This window comes from Grus americana, chromosome 1, assembly GCF_028858705.1.
Source record: "Grus americana isolate bGruAme1 chromosome 1, bGruAme1.mat, whole genome shotgun sequence".
NCBI lineage: Eukaryota > Metazoa > Chordata > Aves > Gruiformes > Gruidae > Grus > Grus americana.
This window is the reverse complement of record NC_072852.1, coordinates 14,175,445-14,181,169: the sequence shown is the minus strand read 5'-3', so window position 1 is coordinate 14,181,169 and position 5,725 is coordinate 14,175,445. Positions and strand designations below refer to the sequence as shown.

Below are 5,725 nucleotides of genomic sequence, written 5' to 3'. Positions count from 1 at the left end.
GGTAGTGGACTTCCGGTAGGTGCTGCGCAGGCGCAGAGGCGGCTCTGAGTCTGCCCCCCCCGGCTGGGTCCTTCCCTCAGGGTGCGCGTTCGCCTCGGCTGCGCTGCGGCTTGGCGACACTCGGAGGCATCGGAGCCCTCGCAGCCCTGGTTAAAACTGTCTCCTCACCGTTACCTGCCCTTTTCCTAACCAGCCGCCACGGCAATGCCGTAATCTCCCCTCTCCTCAGAGCCCCTTACAGCGCTGCCACTGCCCGTGGCCCCGGGAGGGGGTTGACCACTTCCTGAGGAAACCCCAACACTGGGGCCTCGAGCAAGCCGCGGCGGTGTGGGCCCAGCAACAAGACTGAGATCCAGCACCTGGTCCGAGCGATGGAAAGTCTGTATTGTGCCCTTGTGGCCAAGAAGGCCAATGGCATCCTGGGGTGCATTAGGAAGAGTGTGGTCAGCAGGTCGAGGGAGGCTATCCTCCCCCTCTAGTCTGCCCTGGTGAGGCCACATCTGGAGTACTGTGTCCAAGTCTGGGCTCCCCAGTTCAAGAGAGGGAATTAATGGAGGGAGTCCAGTGGAGGGCTACAAAGATGACGAGGGGACTGGGGCATCTCTCTGATGAGGAAAGGCTGAGAGAGCTGGGTCTGTTTAGCCTGGAGAAGAGAAGACTGAGAGGGGATCTTATAAACATCTAAAGGGCAAATGTCAAGAGGATGGGGCCAGACTCTTTTCAGTGGTGCCCAGTGACAGGACAAGGGGCAATGGGCACAAACTGGAACACAGGAAGTTCCATCTCAATATGAGGAAAGACTTCTTCATTCTGAGGGTGACTGAGCACTGGAACACGCTGCCCAGAGAGGCAGCAGAGTCCCCTTCTCTGGAGATACTCAAAACCTGCCTGGACACGATCCTGTGCAACCTGCTCTAGGTGAACCTGCTTTAGCAGGGGGGTTGGACCTCTAGAGGTCCCTGCCAACCCTTACCGTTCTGTGATTCTGTGTGATTCTCTGGGATTCTGTATTCCTCACAAAAGTACTCCTTCCCCTGTAATTCATATTTTCAGTGGGATGCTCCAACAAACCACTGTCAAACTGAACTATTCCAGAGCTGGCTAATTACAAACTGCAAAACAAGCCTAGGTTTTAATTGCCCTGCTCTCCTAACTCTGCTCCACAGAACAGTGCAATTCAGGAAAGCCAGTTTTCCTCTCAATAAATCATTATTGCTAGTTTAAGTAACCACAAAGTCCTGCATTTCTTCAGTTAGCTTGTGAACGTCTGTGGGCAGAACTTATTGCCTGCTAAGTTTCCTTTGTCCACGTGTTTCCACACAGCATTGAAATAGGCTATTTCAGTATTGCTAATTGAGGGTGCTCTGTTTCCTGTGAGACAGAGCCACCCTAACTGGGGAAATCCAGAGACTGAAACAATAAAATAATCTAAAGTCTTGTTGTCAGCAGCATTCTGAATGTATGCAGCATATCTAAGAGACTGAACTGTTAGGGGTAGGAAGGCTTCATCGATGCTAGTAAATGCAATGCTTTACCCATGCCAACGCTGGTGAACTCCTCAGCTCCCAGCGCGGCACAGCCCTGTGCAAACTGTCTGCTGGGAACGGCCCCTCCCAGCTGCGGGGGGCTGGGAAAGGCTGCTGGGAGTGGTGCTTGACAAGAGCCAAGTTTGGGCTGGGAAAAGTTCTAGCAATGTACCAGTGGAGGCAACTTGAGTTCAGTGCCAAAGATTGTTCCTGAGCATGCTTGGAGTGTATGGCTGTGGATAAATAGGTATAGACATGCAGAAAGCAGTGCTGTCAGTTTTTACTTCCTGTTTAAAATTCTTACTTTTTTTCCTGGAGTTACAAGCTTTTCACTTGGCTAATCAAATTGAGGAAAAACAGAGGTGAAATTCTGTTATTTGTCTGAGTCCCACAGTGTGTTAAGTATGACACAATACAAAGAAACAAAATACTGTTTTAAAAAAACAGGTACTACATATGCTGGAGGGAAGGCACTGGGTTTTGAGACTATTTTCCTAACCCTGGAACTCCCCTCTAATTCAGATCGTAGTACAGTACTTCTGCAATCCTGTGCCTCAGCACAGACACTACAAACCTTCCCTACTGCTGACTTGCTCTGCTCCAAAAAGAAAGAGAAAGCTGGGCTCTCAGCAGATGACCAGAAGGATGAGAATCTTTGGCTCCAGATGCAGTATTGGGTTTCCCCAGGTCCTTCACCACCTGCCTTCTGTGCCCCCTGTGCTTTCCTTTCTAATAGATACAGCCAGTTTCTGAAGGAGCTCAGTGCTGAGTTGATGAGTGCCCTCAGTCCGTCTGTCTCTTGCTCTGGGCTCTACTTCCACAGTGGGTCTCAAAAATGGTGGGAACTGAGGATCCTTCTGTTCAGTGTGAGCTGTCTCCTACATCTGCCAATGTCCTGTTACTCAGAGTTGATTCACAAGAGCTGTCAGAAACGGTGTTCTCTTCCCCCTGAAATGTTGATCAGTCACATGCAGATTTTAGGTGACAAAAGTACTGTGACTCAGAAATGACAGTGATGGTGGTTAGGAGCTCCTGAGCTGGCTTTAGAGGCTAAAGCTTGAGAAGGCTATTCACTGTGATTTACCTTCTCAGACTCCAAAACATGGAGCAATTTCAGAAAAAGCAATTGTATTTTAAATATATAGCGTTTCTGGAATATTTTGTGTGTGTAGGCAAGTTGTTATTCCCTTTGGAGTTCGGAATGAAAATGTATTGACTGCCCTAAAAAGTTTGCACTCCCACTTCATACACTGTGTGCTTCAACAGCAGTTTTAATCCTGCAGCAAGGCCTGCCCAGTTTCTGTCACGAGGACAGTAATTGTATGAAAATAGTAAAACACAAAAGCATGATATACTGCATACATTTAAAAATAAAAGTGGAAACTATTGTTAACACATTAGTTAAAATACAAACCTAAATGCCAAGAAACCAGATGCTACCTAATTTGACAAGGACCCCTTGATTGTGTATGCAATCTCTGTGACTGAAATGATTGTTACTGTTATTTTGCTGCCTGTGCTATTTTAGTACCCACATAACCCATGTAAGAAGCATCTTGCAGCTGCAAAGGGCGCACATCCTTTCACCAGAGAATTTACATTGGAGGCAAATTAGTTTCCGTGGAGTAGAAAATCTAACCTTACATGAAGCTAGCTACTTCTCCTTTTTTTGTTTTTAGTTTAGTTTCTCCCTTTTAGTTTATGCATATTCAAAAGATCCATCCAGTTCCAGCATTTTTTTAATTTCAGATATAGCTCTGTCAAGTTGTAAAATAAAAAAGCAAAGCACCAAACTGTGCATTTGAAAATTAAAATTAAGCTTCTCTCCCATTTTCCAGTTAGATCTAACTGATCTCATTATGCTGGGATTTATCTCAAAGATGTTTTACCAGACTTCACTAAGCCATTAGCCATTCTCCATCCTAGAAATTTGAATCCTTGCTAGACATAGAATTACAGCTTAAGATAAACTGATTATCCTCATAATATGTCTCCTACTTAACAAAATAGCAGTGTCTCATATGTAAATGCAATCTAAAATTTAGCATCCAGGAAAGGTCATTAGAGATGCAACTTTAAATCAAGAAATGTTATTATTCAGCTAAAAATACAATTAAAAAAACCCCAAATACTGGTGTTCTAATAGTATGAGCTGAATAGATAAACATTCACCACTAAACTCTTACAAAACATTACTTTTTAGATGGTTTCAACAATCTCTTTTTACAATGACATTATTTAGAAATGGACTATTATAACCATGAGCACTCACAACATCCCTCTGGTTTAGGTAAAGAGTATTATCTGCAGCTTCCAGATGGAGAAAATGAGACCTTTCTTCATAGTTCTTATATGTCCAGTCTCAAGCAACAATGAAGTAGAAGGGCCAGGATTAGCAGAGGGGAGTTCTATATAAACGATGTCCTTATTTATCCTGCAGTCATCAGCATGATACATAAATAGTTGCCCGCCAAGTTCAGGATGCCATGGAGCCTTATGAAATGGGTAGATGATACAGGTGAGATTCTCAGGATGACAGTCTGGTTCCTTCAAATCCAGACTCCAGATTTCATCCTAAGTATGGGTTACATTTTACACTAAGTAGCTATTTCAGATTAGCATCCCTCGTAAACAGGTTTCTGGAAAAGGACCAAATGGCACTTTTGGTTTTTAAGCAGGCTTTACCCTTCAAACTTGTCAGGAACTCCACCAAAACCAGTAGTAATATACCATCTGCATTGTACAATTCCAACTGGTTTTCTGAGGACATGAGGTTTCCAAGCTCATTACTGTACAGTATCAACCAAACTTGACATGTAGATCTCAAAGATAAGGCCATTCCTGTGTCTCATGAAAGTGAGCAGCCAGGAACCACCAGCTGAGGAGAAGGCTGCAGTATCAGTTCACTCACACGGGGAGAGGCTCTACAAATACCCAATATGAAAAAAAAAAAAAGATTGAGCACTCATAGATCTAGCTGGTTGCTTCTAGAGTAATACTTCTACTTTATAAACCGATTCCATGTAGTAGCAGTGAAAGTGATATAAATCAGAAATGTGCGTATACATACCTGATGCGTATATAATCATGTGCCAACACAGGGGCTGAACACAATACTCTGAAATCAGCGCTGCTGTAACTCTGAACTAACATGGTGATCTTGATACGAGCAAAGAGAGCATGATCATATTGCAAGGTTTTTCTTTCAATTGTATAGATAAAATATTGCTTCTGAAATAAAGAAAAAGTTCGTATCAGCAAGACACACTATCATGATCCGGTTACTACAGAAGCAGTCTGGAAGAGCTATCCTGAATTACAGGTTGATTATTCAACCCCAGGCAAGAGGCCACAGCAACGGAGTATCAGAAAACACTACTCAGGGAAAAGACCTTCAAAACTGCTGAAACCAGCACACAGTAAAAGCTTTAACAATTGAAATTGCCTTCAGCTAAAGTACTGGTTAGTGCTGTGTTGGCTTTTTGTACAGTCATCATGTTCACTGTTTATTTACAATCCACTACGTTGTTAAAGCAATGATACAGTATTGCAGTTAATGAATATGCTGAAATGCTGCTGCTAGGAATTGGCTTTAGCTTAGCCAAGCAAGCAGAATTCAAACAAGCCTAAAAAAATGGGTTTGAGAAACAATACTTTTTTTTGCAGAGGAGTGTTTTTTTGTGAATAAAGCTGTTTTGAGAATACAAATCAAACCTTATAGACACTATGTCGTCCGATTTTCATGCCAGCTGCTCACTGGCATCTAGCTGATTATTTTTATCAGTATTACCTATAGGTCATGCTCCAGCTAATTAAATTGCAAATAGCTTTTCTTTCCCATGGTTAATCATTGAGTAGCAACTGCAAGGGCCTACAGGCCACTGACACTGGTCTTTTGTACTCTCGAGCTGCAAGGAAGACTGTCTAAATTAAACATAAATACTATTGGCTGACTTTATAACATTTCAGTTGCTCATTAGCAGAGCACTCTTTTGAAGCTGCTGATCAAAAACTTTCTTGAGGGAATATTACAGTATTCTGTCTGCATGCAGTTCTTTTTGTCATAGGTATTTATGCACTGACATAAGAAAGAGGGAGTTGGCGTAAGTACCAAACTAGTTACTACCTGACTTAGGAAGCCTTTTATCAGGAAGATAAATGGAAGGAGTTTGGACAGTTCCTAACAGCACTTTTTCAAG

At 43.1% G+C, this 5,725-nt stretch overlaps 1 long non-coding RNA gene across 1 annotated transcript in view; it reads right to left on the bottom strand.

The window, feature by feature from the left end:
- Positions 1 to 2,003: 2,003 nt before the first annotated feature.
- LOC129195243 (uncharacterized) overlaps positions 2,004 to 5,725 on the bottom strand; it is an 18,558-nt gene continuing 14,836 nt past the window's right edge. Inside the window, exons 6-7 of the long non-coding RNA XR_008573887.1 lie at positions 4,597 to 4,757; positions 2,004 to 4,450 (exon numbers count right to left, since the gene is read on the bottom strand). This is a non-coding gene — a long non-coding RNA (uncharacterized LOC129195243). The remainder of the gene's footprint in view (positions 4,451 to 4,596; positions 4,758 to 5,725) is intronic.